Source organism: Stegostoma tigrinum, chromosome 10 (genome assembly GCF_030684315.1).
Source record: "Stegostoma tigrinum isolate sSteTig4 chromosome 10, sSteTig4.hap1, whole genome shotgun sequence".
Lineage (NCBI taxonomy): Eukaryota > Metazoa > Chordata > Chondrichthyes > Orectolobiformes > Stegostomatidae > Stegostoma > Stegostoma tigrinum.
This window is the reverse complement of record NC_081363.1, coordinates 13433661-13453837: the sequence shown is the minus strand read 5'-3', so window position 1 is coordinate 13453837 and position 20177 is coordinate 13433661. Positions and strand designations below refer to the sequence as shown.

Below are 20177 nucleotides of genomic sequence, written 5' to 3'. Positions count from 1 at the left end.
ATTCACCATCTCCCGTGGCTCCAAGGTAGTGGCTTGCTATTCTAATTATTCTATCTTCTGCTAACAAAGTCATTCCACCACCCTTTCCTTCCTACCTGTACTTTCAAAAAGTCACCTATCCCTGAATATTTAGTTCCCAACCATTGATACAACTACATTGCCATAATGTCTGTTAGATCATCTCCTTTTTATTTGCACTATTAATTAATTGTTTTAATTTGCAAATCAGCACAGGCATTATTTTGTCTATTTTTAAGTTTTAACAGATGCACAAGCTTTTGGCTTCCTTCAAAAATTCAAACTATTCCTGTAGTGTAAATGTTGTTTGTTCAGCTCTCATGGAGGATGTAAATTTGATTGTTTTGACAGATTCATTTGCTTCTGATGATATCCATCTTTCCCATGTCCTTCATCTGCTGTTTATTTATTTTGATAGATCTATGAGCCTTTCACTAACTTTGAAATGACAGTATAGGGTTTGTGAGCTCTGTTTATAAGTGGATACTGAGTAAGTGGGCAAGGAGGCGATGGAGGTGGGGTGAGGATAACTATAGAGGCACTGATCAGATTGATCAGAGGAATCCTGGAATTCCCTCCCTGAGTCCGTCGTGGCTCAATCCATAGTACGTGTACTGCAGCAGTTCAAGAAGGCAGCTTACCAACACCTTCTCAAGGGTAACTATGGATGGGCAATAAATGCTGACCCAGTCATTGATAAAAGTAAGTAAAAAGACTTGGGCCAATGGTTTTGGGATGGAAGTGAATCTTTTAACTTGGCATCTTCAGCAGTGCCTATCCTCTGTCTCTGTCTGGGGCTTGCTCACCTTTTCTGTTTCCATTTGAAATTTCTAGCATCATTTTTTATTTTTCTGCTTTCTGCTCACCCATACTAAAAAGTGGCTGTGGCACTTCTTTTTTTGGACTTCCAGATAGTTCTGTCATCTCCATTTTAGTTCATCACACCTGTTTGTCTGTTACCCTGCCTCTTAGTGACTTCATACTTATCTGTATTAGTGCCATCAACACATTCACAAATATTTCTTATCCTGGAACACACATGGGGGCTTGTATATAGTAAAAGTAGACAAATCACAAAGTGAAACCTGGCTTGATAGATCTCGTATTTCTTGGTTACTGTGTGGTCAGCCCCTATATGTATACACACAAACCTTCTAATGTACTTTTAATGAAAAAACATAAGTTAATTGCACAGAAGAAGAGCATCATAAAGTTCGATAAAAATACAATATGCTCTCATTGCAGAGAAGTCACATAGAATTAGAAGTGACAGTAAGAACTGCAGATGCTGGAGACAGAGATAACACAGTGTGGAGCTGGAGGGGCACAGCAGGCCAGGCAGCGTCAGAAACGTCAATTTTCCTGCCCGTCTGATGCTGCCTGGCCTGCTGTGCTCCTCCAGCTCCACACTGTTACATAGAATTAGAAGACAGCTAGCTATTTTCAATGATCATTAGCTGATAAATTGCTGCCTCTATCTAGGAACAGAGGCAGTGAACAATTGGTGTGACAACTGTGGTATGTCTTCAATGAAGACTGAGAGGACTTGGATTGAAAATGGTCAGAGATCGAAAGGACTCTGAAGAAGAAAAAGGGCACCTCATTGAATCATGTGAACTGGTGCTATTGAGCTGTATTCTTCGAATACTTGTTTCTCTAGCCAGAACACCTTTTTCTTTGTCTGTCTGTATCTCTCTGCATTGGGGTGTTTAGGTGTTTCAGAAGAGGTTGAGTTTCATTTAGAGGGTTATAAATTGAAAGTTTGTATTTTGTTAACCTGGAGTTAGAATTGATTTATTTGTAATAAGTCAGTAGTTGCTTGATAAATGCAGAAGCCTGCATCAATGTCCAGTGTTTTCTGTTAACCCAAATTCATCAGATTAGAAGATTGTGGACTTTGAGTAATTTGATTAAATCTGCAACAGCTTTGAGAGTACTGGGATTCAAGTACCAGCACATTTTTCTAAGTGGGTTGCGATAAGAAGCATTCACAGCTACTTTGTGCTCAACAAATCCCCATGAACAACAAAGTGATATAACAAGATGTTTGAGATAACAAGGTGTAGAGGTGGATGAACACAGCAGGCCAGGCAGTATCAGAGGAGCAGGAAAGCTGATGTTTTGGGCCTAGACCCTTCTTCAGAATTGTTTTTGGGTGAGATACAGACATGGCCAGGAGACAACTCAACTCCTTTGTTATTGTTTGAAGTAGTGTCACAAGCAGATGGGGGCTCAGTTTAACATTAGAAAGGCTGCAGTTCAATGTCAGCTGTGAAGTCCTGCAATGAGACCTGAACCCATAAATTTGTGGTTCTGAGCCAAATGTGATGGTAACTGATAAAGCTGGATACACGATAAAAGTGTATGTTATATGATAAGTTTCACAGAGTAAAACATCCCAAGGATCTTCACAAAATCCTTATCACAGTAAATTTGACATCTAGCTATGCAAAGATATGTTGGCTAGATGACAACAGTTTGTTCAAAGAGGTAGGATTATGGAGTGCCTTAAGAGAAGGAGGAGAGGTTGAGGAGGGATTCAAGAGATCATTGTTGGTGGAGCACTTAAAATCAAGGCCTCTAATTGAAATTAAATTAATTTTTGAATTTAATGGTGGGGAAGGCAGTGTTGGGTAGAAAGCTAATGAGAGTCCTGTATCACCTCCCATTGTTTTGGGAACCCCTACAACATTAAGAGGCAATTAGGTACTTAACAGGGTCTTTCTTTTGGATGAAAGATCCTTGGGGTGGAAAACTGGCCAGTCAGGTGGTCTGGTTATATACCCAACAGCCACCAAACCTGTCATGGGCTAGGGCATTGAATTCTGCCTATGGCATAGTTACAATTCGTGAGAAATCCTTCAGAGCGAACTGGAGATAATACCATTTTCCTTGAGGAGATGCTGCTTTCCAATTCTATTAATCATGCTTCAGCAATAAAATGTTGCCAATTTTTTTTTTTGGTTTATTTGAACATGCAAGTCCCTTCACAAAACTTCTGCAACTTCCAAAGAAGCTAAATGTTTTCAACACGATTACCAACTGGACTTTGAGCACTGGAAGGGTGTGTGAAATCTGGGTCTTGAAGCATGGTTATCAGAAACCTGACTGCCTGCTTGCTGCCGCCCTGCATCACTCCTTGGCTTTAGCCCCCTTCTGCTTGATGGTTGCTGATGACATATTGATTCCCTACAACAATAGCACAGTGTGTGCTGCTCAGTCTAGCACTGCTGTGCCTTTGCTGCAAAAACACAGCGTTCAGCATTTTGCTACGCGACCAGTGAACACAATTCTTTGTCAGTGGCCCGCAGGGAACTCCTTGCTTAGTGAATAGGTACACTGTGGCACTGACTTGTACTGCAAATTGCGATGTAGAGGTTGTTATTCTTCCACTGAAATAAAAAAAACTTATTTATTTAGAACAACAGTCCAATAGTTAGAATGCTTGGACATTCTCAAAATTGGCAAAAAAAAGTCAGAAAAAATGGATAGATTTGGGTGCAAGTGGTTATAATGCACCAGGGTTTAGCTGAGCAGTCTCTGTTAAGAGTGAAGTGCTGATGGAGGCAGAGATGCTACAGTTTGGGGAAAGTATTCTAAGAGATCCCTGCAGTTGGCATTTGGTTCTGCTTATGACCTTTTTCGCGTAGTTTTGCTGCTACCACCGTTCTGGTAATACTAGTTAATGGGGTTTACTAATATTAAGCGGTGAAACATTAACCACTAACAAGCAGAAGCGGCACTTTGAGTGGCAACAAATTACCACGTAATAGTAAGATACGAAGATTCATTAAGTTAAGACCAGTTACCTACATTAACACTAAATAAGAGATACTGTTATCTCTAAAGAGATTGTAACATAGCCCTTGCTGCTAGGCTGTAGTTTGTTGAACTGACTAACAACAAATTGGTTACAGAGATAACAAGGTGTGCACACAGAAGGGCAAGCAGTATCAGAGGAGCAGGAAAGCTGATGCTTCGGTCTAGACCAATTGGTTAGCTTTGCCCAGAGACAGCCATTTATAATTTAGCAGATGGAGCAATTTCAAAGGTTCTGGGCTAACCCTTTCAGATCAACTGCCTTCTACAATAGGAGGAGTTTGTGTGATTTATCTTGATTTCAGGGCAGTGTAGATGTAAGTCAAAGAAAGATAGATGGCGCTTTGCACAACCTCAGGGTGTTTCAAAGCATTTTACAGGCAATGATCAAATACTTTTGAACCGTGGTCCTTGTTGCATTCTAAGAAACATGGCGCATACAGTACCTTTTAAGCTAAGGTACAGGTGTCTTGGGCTAACATCACATCTGAAACATGATACTTGGATGTTTCAGAACTTTCTGCCAAATAATTATATATCATACCCCTTGAATTAATGCTGCTTGATGATTATGTCAGTAAAAGATTTGTCCAGTTTCTTTACGTAACCATCGAGCCTCTTTTAAAATGACAAATTTTAACAACAACCCATAGGCTTATAAAATTGCTGATCAGAACAGATGCAGAAGGCTATGAGCAAGGATTAATGATGCCCATTACCAACTCCATAGGTGTGAATGAGAAATTGCGTGCCAAAAATCACAGTGCCTAAACTCTATGGACCAACAATGGATTACAACCCTAGAACAGGCCATCACCATCAATCAAAAAACCAAAACTAAGAAGAGACATGAGCTACAGGAGAAACTCACCAAACTGATCGACCACAAAGACAAGGACAGCAACAAACCAGACACGTGGATAAGGTGTCTATCCTACAGACAACTCACAGAAGCTGAGGAAGCTGTGCCATTATGGGGACTGAACTATAACTGCAAAGATGCAAACAGAGCACACTTCTGGAGTATACATAAGAGATAATAAACTCACGGATGAAACACAGCAAGCCACCTGACAAACTATAATCTCCACACTACACAGAAGGAACAAAGGGAACAACCTGAACACAGCAGAGAGAAAAGCACTAGGTGTACTCGAGAAAGTCAAGAACATAATAATCCTACCAGCAGACAAAGGGCACATGGCTGTAATTATGAATAAACCAGACTGCGTTAAGAAAGCCCAGGCATTCCTTGCATTTACCCACAGGAGGAGATAGACCCAACACTGCAGCTAGGTAATAGGATCACGCAGACATTGAAGCGACTAATGAATGCAGGGCTGACAACCACAAAAGACTTCATGAGAATGAAACCAGAAGGCACAAACACCCCCCGCTTCTATGGACTTTCTAAGATACCTAAATCGGACATCCCCCACAGATCCATGGTTTCCCTACCAGGCACACCGTCACACAAATTGGCCAAGGACCAACAACAGAGATTGAAACACTCGGTAGACAGATTACCCCATTCTATCCACTCAATCTAAGAATTCCTCAATATCCTCAAGAACATAAAAATCAGCAATGGCGAGATTATGGTATCCTTTGATGTCACAGCTTTATTCACATCAATCGACATCCCACTAGACAAAGAAACAGGCCACATTACTAGAGGAAACAGCAATGCAGACCAGCTCCATCAGCAAGGACAACATACTTAAATTACTAGACCTCTGCCTCACCACACACTTGGTCTTTAATGATCAGATATACAAACAGATCAACAGTATACCAATGGGGCCACCCATCTCAGGACTCATCGCAGAAGCAGTCCTGCAAAGACTAGAACACACCACGCTCCCCTGCATTCAGCTGAAAGTGGATCCGGTATGTAGACGACACATTTGCCATCATTAAATGCAGCAATTTAGAAGAGACCCACCACCTCATCAACAGCATATATACAGGGATTAAATTCACAAGGGAAGCAAAAACAACAATCAACTTCCTTTTCTAGATTTTAAAGTAGAGCCATTGACAAATGGGGAGTTCCAAACCTCACTATACAGAAAAGCAACCTGTAGGATCAAATCCTCAACTTTCACAACAACCACCCCAACATCCACAAACAAAGCTGCATTAGGACACTACTTGAACGGGTGAGGACTCAGTATAATACTCCGGAACTACACAGGAACGAGGAACAACATTAATACAATACTCTTTAAATGGATATCCCTGCAACTTCATCCACAGATGCCTACAAAACAGACAACAACAGGAGGACACAGTACAAACTAACACACTGGCCACACTGCCCTACATCAGGAACATAGTGGAACTGACAGCAAAACTACTAAGACTACTAGGAATCATGGTGGCCCACAAACCCACAGCCACTCTACGACAAACACTCACGAGGATTGAAGGCCCCGTTCCCACAACATGCAGAATGAACGTGGTTTACAAAATACCATGCAATGATTGCCACAAACATTACAGCAGAGAGACAGGAAGGAAACTAACCATCAGAATACATGAACATCAGCTAGCAGCAAAACAGCACAACAAACTCTCCTTAATATCGTTACACTCAGACAATGAAGGCCATCAATTTAACTGGGACAAGGTAACCATACTAGCCCAAGCCAAACATAGGCATTCACGGGAATTCCTAGAGACTTGGTTCTCCACCCATACTTCAATCAACAAACATGCAGAATTGTAACCCAAATACAACCCCATACAGATCAAAACCAGAAATGACACTATTCACCATAATGGACCTGACAGTATAAATCCCAAGTGGAGTAGAATAATAACACTTCTTCGGATGCTCCAGAGATGATGTCATCTAGCATGGTGATGAAATGTCTGAGCAAAATCAAGCCAGCTTGTCAAGCAAGTTAACATGTTATTGGTCAATTTTAATTGAAAAAGCTGTTCAAGTTACGTAGTTTCGGAGATAGCAGGAACTGAAGACACTGGAGAATCTGAGATAACAAGGCATAGAGCTGGATGAACACAGCAGGCCAAGCAGCATCAGAACAGCAGGAATCAAGCAGCATCATCTAAAGAAAGGTCTAGGCCCGAAACATCAGCCTTCCTGCTCCTCTGATACTGCTTGGCTTGTTGTGTTCATCCAGCTCTACACCTTGTTATCGCAAGTTACTTAGTGTCAGTTTACTTTGTAGAAAAATATATAATCTATTCTTCACACACAGCCTCTTCCTGTGGTGAAATCCAGCCACATCATTTGGTCTCCTGCTCCAATTCTTCAGCAGGAGCTAGAAATTCTCATTCTTCATCTTTTAGTCTCTTTGTAATTCTCAGCTTCCAACTCTCATGCTCACTTGGCTGGAATGGGATTCGAACCAGTTACTGGCTGGGTCCAAAAATCCACTGAACCATGGCCTACCCTGGTATTGTGATAGGGTTGTGGAACTAGGAGGTGGTATACGTGCGAAATGTAGTTTGGAGTTTAGGAGAAGTGCAAGAGGCAGAAGTTAGAAGGATAACACATTTAAGAAGAAAAAGATCTACAGTTTGAAGTTGTGGTTCAGGTAGAAGACAGAGTTTGGCTACAGTTCAGAGATGAAATAACCAAGAGCTCTGACCCTGATCAGATGAGCAACTCATCATGCTGTGGCAGTAAAGCTTGGAAATTAAGTAAGGATCCACGGAAGAAAATGGAGGTCTTTCAAATATGGGTGTAAGATGCATGATAAAAATGTTTGAGACAAATGAAGAAGTCCTTGAAGATATAACAGCAAAAATAAGTTTTAAACAGTTCAACCAGTGCAATCTAGAAGATCACATGTCAGTATTTTGGCCGTTTGATCAGAACTGAAAAGCTGTAGACGCTTCCTCCAGTGTGCAAAATGAAAGGCAGCTGAAAGAGGGGTTGACCTAGGCAAAGTTAGATGACAGATGTATTGAGCCGTTGAGCAAAAATGCATGTCTGAAGGTGGCGCAAGACCAACAAATGTGACGTAACATGGCAGCAGATGACCTAGCATCAGTAGCTCCAAGCATCAGTAGCAGCAATAGTGACTTGACACAGCCTCAGACAAAACAAAGTGAGGCGAGATGATTAAAATGACGTGATGCATTGAGGGAAGGGTTGAATTTTTGAATAGGCAGTTGGGTTGATTAGGGTCACATACAGAGAGATTTTTATGGATCAAAGATATTTTAAAATGCAAACTTGTATGTCAAAAGTAATGGCTTTTTCAATCGGTGAGTATATAAAATGAGAACAATCTGAGCACCCGGGTTTGTTTTCTCAATACACTTGTGCTGCTTGAAAGCCTTATCAAATTGCACAACATTTTGGGCACCGAACAGCGCTGTAAATCTCATGTTAACACATGTTGAGATAATTGTTGTGGTTTGTGATAGAGTGCTGGCGTCCTGGAAATGTTGATCCATTGTAGAAATGGAGGATGAAGGCCCATGATGGTAGATTTGCAATAGTTTACTGCTTGTAGTAGCAGGTTTTTTTTAAATTTCACTCCAGTCAAAGTTCTGTCAAAGACCTGCTATGAAAATTTAGTTTGTTTTTCTCATGTAGATGAAAGGCCAATGGAATTCTCTGCCTTTTTGATTGATCTCAGGCAAGGTCCTGTACCTCTGCATTTCTAAATCTGTTTCTCTCCCCATTTCCTCCAATTATATTTTCCTGAATGGAAACCTAATTTCTGTCAAGTGACCACAGTATTGTTTTTCATTGTTCTCACAGTGGTCCCTGACAACATGGCTGTTGATGCATAATTGTATTTGAGCACCAGCCATTTAGAATGTTTTGTGATGGAATAGGTGTGAAAAGAAACATTCTTTGGAATTGTACTTCTTAGCCAAGGAGTCTGCAAGTGAATTGTGAATCGGTTTATTCAATTAGTTGATAAAGGGCAGCCGTTACCTAATAGGAATGCTGTGAGGCACTTAAATGCCTTCTCAATGAATTATCCAGAAAGGTTGTTTCCATTTTAATGTCGAGTCAGTTTACAGGGTCTTGTCTATTTCTGTGTAATTGACAAAGAGAAAAGGGGTCCCCTGTTCTATCAACTCCAATTTGCTCAAAGGCAGAGCAGCCACTCCCTGTTTTAAGGGTAAAATGTGCATTTTAAACAAATCCGTAAGTTCAAATTGACTAGGGAATGATGGTTTGGAACTTCTTTTCTAGTGCTATTAAATTTAATTGCAACTATTGAACTAAAGCATAATTGCTCAATAATTACCATTAATGCATGTGGTTTGGAAAGAGTCGACCGAGAGCTGGACAAACTCCGGCATTCAGAACACAACAGTGCTTCAATATTGGGCAGAGATAATGGGAACTGCAGATGCTGGAGAATCCAAGATAACAAAGTGTGAAGCTGGATGAACACAGCAGGCCAAGCAGCATCTCAGGAGCACAAAAGCTGACATTTTGGGTCTAGACTGTCTGATGAAGGGTCGAGCCCGGAAACGTCAGCTTTTGTGCTCCTGAGATGCTTCTTGGCCTGCTGTGTTCATCCAGCTTCACACTTTGGTATCAGTGCTTCAATACTCCTGCAGTCTATCAGGAATTGGAGTAATAGAATGTCGGATCAAACAGAAATGACTCTGGAAGAATACACAGGCCAGGCAGCATCTGGAGGAAAGGAGCAGTCAGTGTTTCGGGTATTACCCTTCTTCAGGACTGGATGTGGGGGTAGGGGGAGCTGCAGATAAAGCAGGGGAGGGGTGGACGCAGAATGGTGGTGATAGGTGGACATTGGTAGTAGGTATGACCTAATTGGTCGATGGGAGGCATGAATCTGGTTGGTGGCTGGAAGGGAGGGTCAGAAGGTAGAATGGAAAGGAGGAGGTGGGGCTGCAAAATGAGGCCACCATTCTGCCTCCACCCCTTACTCACACACCCCCTTTATCTGCAGCTCCCCATACCTCCACATCCAGTCCTGAAGAAGGGTAAGACCCAAAACGTTGACTGCTCCTTTCTTTCAGATGCTGCCTGGCTTGCTGAGTTCTTCCAGCCTCTTGTTTGTCTACCTTAGATTCCAGTGTCTGCAGTTTTTGTTTTGTCTCTAAGCATATAGGGTCAGCAAGGTTGAAGAGAGTAGTAAGAGAAAGTGAGTGTAAATTGTGAATTAGAGGTTGGTGAAGACCTGTTTGGTTATTAAAATTTTCTAGACTGTGGGCGGATGGAATAAACCTGGAAGGTGAAGAGGGCAAGAGGTGAACAGTGTAATGTAACAAGAAAACAGAAAGGAGAATCTCAGAAGGACTGCTACCAGCTGTGATGAGAAAACAGAGTTAACATTTTGAAACGTTGTCTCTGTTTCTTCCTCAGATGCTGCTAGACCTTCTGAGTTTCTCGTGCAATTTCTGTTTTTGTGTGTTTGAGATATCCAGCATCTGTAGCTCCTTGTTTAATTTTGAGAATGTAATGTAATTCTGGTTACCAATAAGCTCCTAAGATGCTGCTTGGCCTGCTGTGTTCATCCAGCTCCGCACTTTGTTATCTCGGATTCTCCAGCATCTGCAGTTCCCATTATCTCTACCAATAAGGGCCTGTTATTTCTGCTCCTCAGGAGTCTGTGCAACATATACTAATAGCTGAAAAACATTTTATTTATAATTTAAATCATTTGAATTCATTTATCCACATGTATCGCAGAGCTGTCTGTACATCCCTCTGTAGTTATCACCCTTTACAGTTCTTCTGTTGGGCATCAGTGAGAAATTACTGATTTCAGAAGAGAGAGAATTTACCTGTTTGAATTGTTAGGGCTGGTTAGTGTTGAATGTGAACACATACTAGGCAATGAAAACTGATTCATGTCAGCCCATTATAGGGTTTATTTGGCTCCTTAATGTGTCTCTGGGGTCTGTAAATCACTGCTGTCTCCTTGGCTTTCTGGTTTTACCAGGCAGGAATGATTTGTAGGCTTGACACTAGGGAAAATTAACCACAAAAGCTTGTAGATTGTTGTTTTCAAAAGAAAAGTCGCTCTATGACATTTAGATGTGGCAAAGCTACACTCTTGCATAGTCTTCCTTACTGGAATCCTAAACTCTGGTGCTTTTTGGCTTTCTTTCTGAAGTGGCCAGTAAAGCTCATGAGTTATATAAGTAACCACTTGTGGTGAATTTTCCTATAAGGAAAAAGCCCATCAACATCTTCTCAGGGCTGCCAAAGTAAAAATGTCATCACCTGCATCTTGCTCCACAATGAAGAAATGAGGCAGCTTCCTCAGTTTAAATAGAGGAAATGAAACAGCCACTACTTTCATTTAAAAAAAAATTCCCATGAAAATGCCACATACTTATGGGGAGTTAGGAAGGGGCTGGTGTTTTTGTGGGAGCTTGAGTGATAGCGTGGAGGCGTGAGAAATTGTGAAATGCTGGGGATAGACGTCCTGATCAATTTAGCAGCAGGACCTCATGAACATCATTCTGTTTCTAGCATGTTTGAGAGGAGGCAATGGCAATGTTTTACCACCACTGGATTAGGTATCTAGAACCCTGGGCTGACTTTGTAGGGTCATAGGTTCAAATCCCACCAAAGAAGATGGTCAAATTTGAATTCAAGAGAATAAAAATCCAGAATAAAGAATGAAGCTGTCCTAATGGTCACTGCTTGGTACCTCTGTCTCAAGCTTTCTTCACAAAAAAAACCAAGACAAAATACAACTCTTAAAGCCATAGTATTGTCACAATGAGATGAGGAGACATTTCTTCATCCAAAGAGGGGTGAGCCTGTGGAATTCATTGCTGCAGCAAGTAGTTGATACCAAAACATTGAATGTATTCAAGAGGCGACTAGATATAGCACTTGGAGCGAATGGAATCAAAGGTTATGGGGAGAAAGCAGGATTAGGCTATTGAGTTGGATGATCAGCCATGATCATGAAGAATGATTGGAGTGGGCTTAAGAGCTGAATGGCCTTGTCCTCCTCCTCCTTATGTTTCCATGACCATGTAACCATCGTTGATTGTCATTAAAATCCTTGTAGCGCACTAATATTCTTTAAGTAAGGACTTACTGATTTGACCTGCATGTGACCTAATACCGACAGCAACATGGTTGACTCTCAATGGCTGGGCAATAAATGCTGTTTTAGCTAGCAATGCTTACGTCCATGAACTGCGAGGAGTGGGCAGAAGTGAGAGATTCCCACTCTGTGATTCAGAAGCAGTGCTGGAAAGACTCGTGCCTGCCTGATGTGACTGCTTCCCTTACTCCTTCAGGTGTTGGAATTCCTGTGACCTGGGAAAGCAGGTCAGTGACATTTAAATACAAAAAATACTCTCAAAAACTGAGCGATATAGTTTCATTTTAATGTTATGCAGTCATTTGTACGACTCGAGCCCCCAAACCCACTGCTGTTAAGTAAGGATGCTTGTAGTAATGCAGGGATTATGTCACCTTTTAACTGATTTAACCTATTTTACCAGTCCCACCCCTAATCCCAGTCATGGGAGGGAATGAACAGCAGGGTGTTGTGACAATCCTATGGCTTTAAGAGCTGTATTTTGATCATTTTTTTTATGAAGATAGCTTGATATAGAAGTCAAGTAGCCTGCTTCAAAGCCAGTAAAGTAAACAGCTTTTGGTCCTCGGTTGTTTTTTAAAGTTGGAACAATAGAAGCAGCCTGAATGGGTGGGGTCAAGTTCCCACAGAACCAGGATTTTTTTCAGTTTTATTCTGAAGCAGCAGTTGCTGAGATCTGAAAGCTGGATGTGGAAGTACTTATTCTTCTCTCGGTAATAGGGAAAAGCTGGGGTTTTCTTCCTGCTGCTAAAATTGCATATGAGACAATTTATTTTATTGAATTTGCCTTTGCCAAGAGTGTGTTTATCGAATGTTACTCTATTAAAACAGTTAATTAGTACTGGTTAATGTATATATTATTTTGTTAAGTATTTCAATGCAGTTACAGTTAAACCAATTCTTTTCTTTTTATTTTGTCTGTATTTTAATTATAGTATATGAATAAAGTGAGTTTGTTTCAAGCCTGATATTTGGCATCTGGAACACAATGCATTATATTTACCTTTAACACAAGAAAAAGTTAGGGCCTAGACGATCTTGTCAATTTATTTTGAGAGGATTTGGTCTGTTCCCTAACAGTGTACAAGATCCCTCAGTGATCCTGTACCATTGAGAATTGAATGATTCAGATGCTGGAGAATCTGAGATAACAAGATGTAGAGCTGGATGAACACAGCAGGCCAAGCAGCATCAGAGGACTGCTCTTCTGATGCTGCTTGGTCTGCTGTGTTTATCCAGCTCTACACCTTGTTATCTGAGAATTGAGTGATGATGTCTTGTGAGAAACAATGTTTATATGAAATACGTGAATCATTGTGGAGGTTTGCTTAACCTTTGACTCAATGGGCCGAATGACCAGCTTCCGCACTGTTGGGATTCTGTGATTCTTCTGGGCTGCCCGGGTTTTCCAGAGTGCAGGGAATCCAGTAGATGAAGGCATTGGTAAAGGTGCCATAGCCAGCAGGCAAGAGTGTCTCAAACACAGCTTGGAGGCCGAGGAAGTGTTTTGCTAGATTATTTTTAGGAATCTGAGAGAGCACAGGACCTCATCTCAGAAAATGTAAGTTGGTTGATCGGAATCCTTGATTATAGACTGTGGATAAAATGAGTTGGAGTAACTTATTCCACACTTTCTAATGTTCTGTGAAAATACATATGATAATATTGATGTACAACTATTAAAACAAATGTGGGTTTGATGCACTTGCTTTCAGTTCACCTAGTCTTTACTACACCCTTCCCAGCCCCACTCCCAATAATGGAATCTTTCAGAGATAATAGGAACTACAGATGCTAGAGAATCCGCGATAACAAAGTGTGGGGCTGGATGAACACAGCAGGCCAAGTGCATTTAGGAGCAGGAAAGCTGACGTTTCGGGCCCAGACCCTTCATCAGAAATGGGGAAGGAAAAGAAGGTTCTGAAATAACTAGGGAGCAAGGGGGAGGTGAATCGAAGCTGGATAGGGTAGAACATAGGTGGAGAGGAGACAAACAAGTTAAAGAGGTGGGGATGGATCCAGTAAATGTGAGTGTAGATGGGGAGGTAAGGAGGAGATAGATCAGTCCAGGGAGGACAGACAGGACAAGCGGGCGGGATGAGGTTAGTAGATATGAAATGGGGGTGCGGCTTGAGGTGGAAGGAGTGGATAGGTGAGAGGAAGAACAGGTTCAGGAGGATGGGATGAGCAGGACTGGTTTTGTGATGCGGTAGGGGGAAGGGGAGATTTTGAAGCTTGTGAAATCCACATTGATACCATTGGGTTGCAGGGTTCCCAAGTTGGATATGAGTTGCTGTTCCTGCAACCTTCGGGTAGCATCGTTGTGGCACTGCAGGAGGGCCAGGATGGACATGTTGTCTGAGGAATGGGAGGTGGAGTTGAAATTGTTCACGACTGGGAGGTGCAGCTGTTTATTGCGAACTTAGCGGAGGTGTTCTGCAAAGCGGTCCCCAAGCCTCCGCTTGGTTTCCTTGATGTAGTGGAGGCCACAACAGGTACACTGGATGCAGTATACCACATTAACAGTTGTACAGGTGAATCTTTGCTTGATGTGGAAAGTCTTCTTGGGGCCTGGAATAGGGGTGACGGGGGAGGTGTGGGGGCATGTGTAGCACTTCCTGCGGTTGCATGAAGAATTGCTGGGTGTGATGGGGCTGGAGGAAGGTGTGGAGCACTCAAGGGACTCACGGAGAGAGTGGTCCCTCCAGAAAGCAGACAAGGGCGGGGAGGGAAAAATGTCTTTGGTGGTGGGGTCAGATTGCAGATGGCAGAAGTGTCGGAGGATGATGCATTGGATCTGGAGGTTGGTGGGGTTTTACGTGAGGACGAGGGGGATTCTTTTTTGGTTGTTGTTGCGGGGACAGGGTGCGAGGGATGAGTTGCAGGAAATGTGGGAGACACGGCTGAGGGCGTTCTCGACCACTCCTGGGGAAAGTTGCCAACCTTGGAAAAATGAGGACATCTGAAATGTATGAGAGTAGAATGTCTCATCCTGGGAGAAGATGCGGCGGAGACGAAGGAACTTTTGCAGGAAGGTGGGTGGGAGGATGTGTATTCCAGATAGCTGTGGGAGTCGGTGGGCTAGAAATGGATATCGGTTTCTAGGTGTTTGTCTGAGATAGAGACAGTGAGATCCAAGAAGGTGAGGGATGTGTTGGAGATGGTCCAGGTGAACTTAAGGTCGGGGTGGAAGGTGTTGGTGAATTGGATGAACTGTTTGAGCTCCTCATGGGAGCATGAGGTGGCGCCGATACAGTCATCAATGTAATGGAGGAAGAGGTCGGGTTTAGGGCCAGTGTAGGTATGGAAGAGGGATTGTTCCATGTAACCTACAAAGAGACAGGCATAGCTTGGGCCCATGCGGGTGCCCATGGCCACCTCCTCCTTTGTGAGTAGGAAGTGGGAGGAATGGAAAAAGAAGTTGTTGAGGGTGAGGACGAGTTCTAAGCAGATGAAGGTATCGGTGGAGGGGGACTGGTCAGGCCTGCAGGACAGGAAGAAGCGGAATGCCTTTAGGCCATCTGCATGGGGAATGCAGATGTATAGGGACTGGACGTCCATAGTAAAAATGAGGTGTTGGGGACCGGGGAATTGGAAGTTCTGGAGGAGGTGGAGGGTGTTGGTGGTGTCACGGACATAGGTAGGGAGTTTCTGGACCAAGGGGGAGAAAATGGAGTCCAGATAGGTGGAGATGAGTTCACGTGGGGCAGGAGCAGGCTGAGACAATAGGTTGACCAGGGCAGGCAAGGGCTTTATTTCCTAATAGTGAGTGCTTCAGTGTACATGTCATCTAGTGTCTTCAAAACTGAGGTCATCCACAGTAGTGTCATTAATTACTTTGAAGCCCAATTCATATTTGGGTTCATTGGATGAGTGATACTTTGCTTGGGTCATCAGGGATGAGGGGAAACCTAAACGGTAAAAGTTCAGGTTGGTCAGTAGTTTGTTCTCCTCATCCCCTCCCTCCATCCCTCCCCAGTTAATCAAAACATTAATATTATTTATGACAATGCACCATAGACTGAAAAGATAGACTTGCATTTAAAAGCTCACCTCAGAATCTCAGGACCATTCCAAAGCACCGTGCAGGTAATTCAGTAATTTTGAAATGTAGCAGCTGCTATAATGCAGGAAAGAAGGCAAACTATTTGTGCACAGCAAGCTCCCAAAAGCATGAATTGTATAACAACAAGATAATTTATTCCTTTGATCAGAGATAATGGGAACTGCAGATGCTAGAGAATCCAAGATAACGAAGTGTGAAGCTGGATGAACACAGCAGGCCAAGCAGCATCTCAGGAGCACAAAAGCTGACGTTTCGGGCCTAGACCCTTCATCAGAGAGCGGGTCTAGGCCCGAAATGTCAGCTTTTGTGCTCTTGACATGTTGCTTGGCCTGCTGTGTTCATCCAGCTTCATACTTTGTTATCTTATAATTATTCTTGTGATGTTGGTTGAAAGCTAAAATATGTTCGAAGTGACTCCCCTGCTCTTCTTTCAAGTAGTGCCATGGGATCTTTTATGTCTGAATGTAGATGAGACCTTTGTTCAGCATTTCATTGGAAATACAACACACCCCCTCCCCCTAGATAATAAAGTGTGAAGCTGGATGAACACAGCTTCTTGACCACCCTATTGACCTGCATTGTCACCTTCAGGGTGACAATGGACCTGAACACCCAGATCTCTCTGTTCATCAATTTTCCCTCGGACTTTTCCATTTACTGTATAGTTCTCCCTTGGTTTCTTGGTGTACAGGTAGTTGTGATTATAGTGAGGTGAATTACTATCTGCTTTGTGGAAGTTATGCTGTAGGGTCAGGGCACAGAGGCTCTTACTGCAATAAATGGAGAGAATTTATGTTCGGCTCCAGCTTGCTGGCCTGTTCATCTGTCTTTGAATGTCATTGTCGCATTCATTACCTAAGGACCATCTCCATAAGTACCTTTTACTATCCTTTGGGATGTGACAATACAATATTCAGAGATGCCTGGTTGGGAGTGACTGACTGTAGATTTGGAAGGAGACAGAAAATGTATATGATGTGCCATGTGATTTTAAAATTCTGGTAAGTCTGGTTGTAGACTTTTGTACAAACACAAAAATGACTTGCATTTCTACAGGGTCATTCATGACCTCAGGATGACCGAGAGTACTTTACAATCATTAAAGCATCCTTCAAGCGTAGCCATTCTTGTAAATTATGAAGTGTGACATGCTGTTTACGTACAGCCAACTCCCACAAAGAACGATATGATAATGACAAGGTAATTTGCTTTTGCTGTTGTTAATTACGGATTTACTGTGATCAGGCAACGTGGTTCTCTTTGAAGTCATGACATTTGACCATTTATGCCCTTGAGAGGACAAAAGGTGCCTCAGTCAAAGGTTTCCTGCAAAAGTTGGCACCTCCGGCAATGCAGCACTCCTCGTTTCTGCACTGGAGTGCCAGATGCACCAGATAGTGTGACAAGGTTTCCGGAACAGGACTTCAAGAACCAGCCTCCTAAATTCAGAGTTAAAAGTGCTACCTGCTGAGCTATGGCTGACACAGGAGGGACAGAGCATATCTTGAGAATTCCCTTAAATCCTGGTGGAAGCATGATAACGTCATATTGCCTTTTAACTTGACAGAAAATCGAACAGCATCTTTCAAAACAATGTAATAAATATTGCCTCAATTACTGGTGATTTATTGAAATCTATGCAAATTTCTATAAATAAGACAGGACAAGTCTGCCAGGTAGTTAATTTTATTCTTCTTAACGTCGTTCGTTACTTGAATGAATCATTTTGTCGTGCGATTGTGCTGACTAGCACATTTTTGCACAAAGCAATGAATTGGAATCAGAACAATCTGAAGAAGGAACATATGTAGCTAGCTGCATTATGCCTGCTGGTTGACATAAGTTTGAAATGCATTAGCCCCAGCCTCCATCATATTAATTGGATTTGTTGTATGATAATTTAATAAGTGTATCAGCAGAATAATCGACGTGTACTTTAGGAGCAGACAGGACGAGACTTGCCGTCACTCGTAACCTCTGACAGTTGGGAGACAGTGCAGGCTGTCTCGGGGGAAGACACATGGGTTTGTGTGATGTGACAGCGCTGCAGCTGTGCACACCGTCAGCAGAAGCAGCGTCTCACTGACAGTGGCTTATTACAATAAAACACCCACAACTCACTTCTGACTCCATGGACTTGTTACATGTCTCCAAGGATTTGCAGCTGAAACCAATGTTTCTATCCTCTGACAGTATAATTTTTTCATGTGTTTATCAAGCATTCAGTTTGCCCATTTTTCCCCTTTTATGATGCTGTTTCTTGCTGTGGCATATTGCAGTGGCTGCCTGTGGCTCTTGGGTATTTTTACCAAATAACTGTTTCTCTTTAAGGCAGTTCCAAGGCGAAGTGGTGAATGCTGTAAAGTTTAGCTTATCCAAATCTTTGTTGCCCATGCCCTATCCCGTTCGCTTTAACCCTGAGTTTGCTGACCTATTTTAGCTCTCATCTGCACTTCTCCAAATGCCCAAGTTTTGTCCTTGTGTTTACATTCTCTTGTCTCTTAATTTGCCCTCTCCTCTCCCTCCCACTTCACCCTCATCTCATCTCTGTAGCCCCTTACAATGAATTCCCCCCCCTCCCCGACTCTATTTATAACCTCTGATGAGAGATGACGGACCTGAAACATTTCGGTCTCTACAGTGACTGCCAGAGCTGCTGTGTATTTCCAGCTTGTTCCCACTTAATTTCGGACCTAGGCCTTTTATTACTGACCCACTGACATGTGTTTTTCAGGATGGGTCACTGGATTTGCTCAGGCTGGAAATCCATGCTGATTTTAGTTCACCCAGCAAACAGCTGGGACTGTCTTTACCTTTGCGATTCATACCATGTTTGGAGATTACTCCATAGAAGTTATGTAGCATTGCAAAACAGAATGTGTATTATTTGCCATTGGTAACGCAAGTTAAGACTCAGTCTAACATCATACATGAGATGACTGTCAACCTATCCAGTAAGCTGGTTTGCTGTTTCTTCTTTTTTTGGCTCAACAATTGACCGTTGAAGAGATAAAAAAATCTAATATTGGTGATAACTACACAGAAGTAGGCCATTTTAATACAAATGGTCCATGTAGCAGTTTATGCTCCACATAGAAGTATAAAAGCAGTGTGTTTTTATTTTTATGCTTGTTAAAACTATGGACCGAAATGAGAGAGAACTGTTTTAGGGATTTACAAAGGATGCTGTGTGTTTTGAAAGTAAGGAATTTGATACTTGTTCTAAACTCTGTTTGTGCAGTTGTGGCTTCTAGCAATGTGCAGATGAACTGGAGTTGAAGGGGTGGTGATGGCCTAGTGGTATTAGTAGTATTAATTAGACTATTAATCCAGAGACCCAAGTAATATTCTGAGGGTACAGATTCAAATCCCACTATGGCAAATAGTGGAATCTGAATTCAATAAAAATCTGGAATTAAGAGTCGAATGATGACCAGGAATCCATTGCCAATTAGAGGCATACAGCATGGAAACTGACTCTTCGGCCCAACTCGTTCATGATAATTAGATGTCCTAAATTAATCTAGTCCCATTTGCCAGCATTTGGTCCATATCCCTCTAAACCCTTCCTATTCCAATACCTATCCAGATGTCTTTTAAATGTTGTAATTGTACCAGCCTGTGGCAGCTCATTCCACATACATGCACCACGCACTGTGTAAAAAAAGTTGTCCCTTAGGTTCCTTTTAAATCTTTCACCTCTCACCTTAAACCTATGCCCTCTAGGTTTGGGCTCCCCCATCCCAGGGAAAAAACTTTGTTTACCCTATCCATTCCCCCCATGATCTTAAACCTCTATAAGGGTCACCCCTTAGCTTCCGATGCTAGGGAAGAGGTCCCAGCCTATTTGGCCTCCCCCTAGAATACAAACCCTCCGATCTTGACAACATCCTTGTAAATCTTTTCTGAACCTTTTCAAGTTTCACAACATCTTTCCTATAGCAGGGAGACCAGAATTGAAGGCAATATTCTAGAAGTGGCCTAGCCAATGCCCTGTACAGCTGCAACGTGACATCCCAAATCCTATACTCTGATCAATGAAGGCAAGTGTGCCAAACGCCTTGTTCCTCCACCCTGTTTACCTGCGAGTCCACTTTCAAGGAACTGTGCAGCTGCACCTCAAGACCTCTTTGTTCAACAGCACTCTCCGGGGCATTACCGTTAACTGTGTTAGACCTGCCCTGATTAGCTTTCCCAAAATGCAACACCTCACATTTATCTAAATTTAGTTC

General features: G+C 42.4%; 1 protein-coding gene across 9 annotated transcripts in view; it reads left to right on the top strand.

The window, feature by feature from the left end:
- Positions 1 to 20177, top strand: part of adck1 (aarF domain containing kinase 1) — a 531577-nt gene that overhangs the window by 43462 nt on the left and 467938 nt on the right. The window lies entirely within an intron of this gene.